Source organism: Meleagris gallopavo, chromosome 6, assembly GCF_000146605.3.
Source record: "Meleagris gallopavo isolate NT-WF06-2002-E0010 breed Aviagen turkey brand Nicholas breeding stock chromosome 6, Turkey_5.1, whole genome shotgun sequence".
NCBI classification, from domain to species: Eukaryota; Metazoa; Chordata; class Aves; order Galliformes; family Phasianidae; genus Meleagris; species Meleagris gallopavo.
The window spans coordinates 32660672-32661775 of record NC_015016.2 but is presented as its reverse complement, the minus strand read 5'-3'; positions in this window follow the sequence as shown (position 1 = coordinate 32661775).

Here is a 1104-nt window from a genome sequence, read left to right as displayed (position 1 = left end):
AAAAAAAAGACCAAGAAAGAAGGAACAATGCTAATTACGTTTTATAAGCAGTTTAAGAATGAGCAGGGGAATGGGGAGGCATGGAAAACAGGCCCCTGCAGAAAATGTGTGAGGGTGAAAATAAAGTTCTCCTGAGATGGATAGAACTTTCTGTTTCACAGGCTCCCAAATGAATGGTTCAGATGTTGTGAACACAATGGATAGTAATGATGATTACTTTTGCCAATGCCTATGGTGATGTTATAAGCTAATTATATTAGTCATTTACGCAAAGGCAAGATGTCTTTGATAGCTACTATTTGGAGCAACAATTCAGCGTGTTGAGTCACTGTTAAGTCACTCTTAGAGACAGACTCTGATTCCACTTACATCCAAATGAATCTTCAGCAACTTCACTGAGCATGGCAGCTTCAACCTGTGTGTAAATCTGTATCCAAAATTCTAGTTCTGGTTATTTTCTTTTTCTATGTACATTCCTTATTGTTTTTCACAGATCAATTTCAATGAAATCACCTAACTCACACTTCATGGGGTTACAGTAACGCATAGTCTGCATCTGAAGATACCTGATGTTCATAAAAGTTATTGATCTCTGTTCAACCTTATTGTTTTGACACATTTACTACTTCGAGACTTTGGAGCCATTAATTTCTTAATAAATGATAGGAAATCCACATACATTACTCAGTGGGGCGTATAGGCACCAAAATGCCATTTACACCACTGAACAAGATCTCCTTTAAACCCTTCTTAAGATAAATTACTAAGCATAAGATTTTTTTGAAAGCCTAACAGGACTCTCTTTATTAACAGACTGGGTCTGTAGACATTCCTGTAAAGGACATCAAGTATATAATTAGGGGAAGACATATCTGGCAGCCAGCAACTTATTTTAATATTCCAAGTTACATTCTATTCTGCAGCTCCAGGTCTGCTTTTGATGAGTAAGACTGTAAGAACACATAAGCCTCCTGTCTTTGGATCCACCTACCCCATGCCAGGCAAGATGGAGAGCAGCCAACCAGCTGTTTTTATTTGGCTCCTTGCACAGATGCTTACCAAAGGCTCTGCCAGCAGAGTGGAATTACAGCAGAACTCTAATCT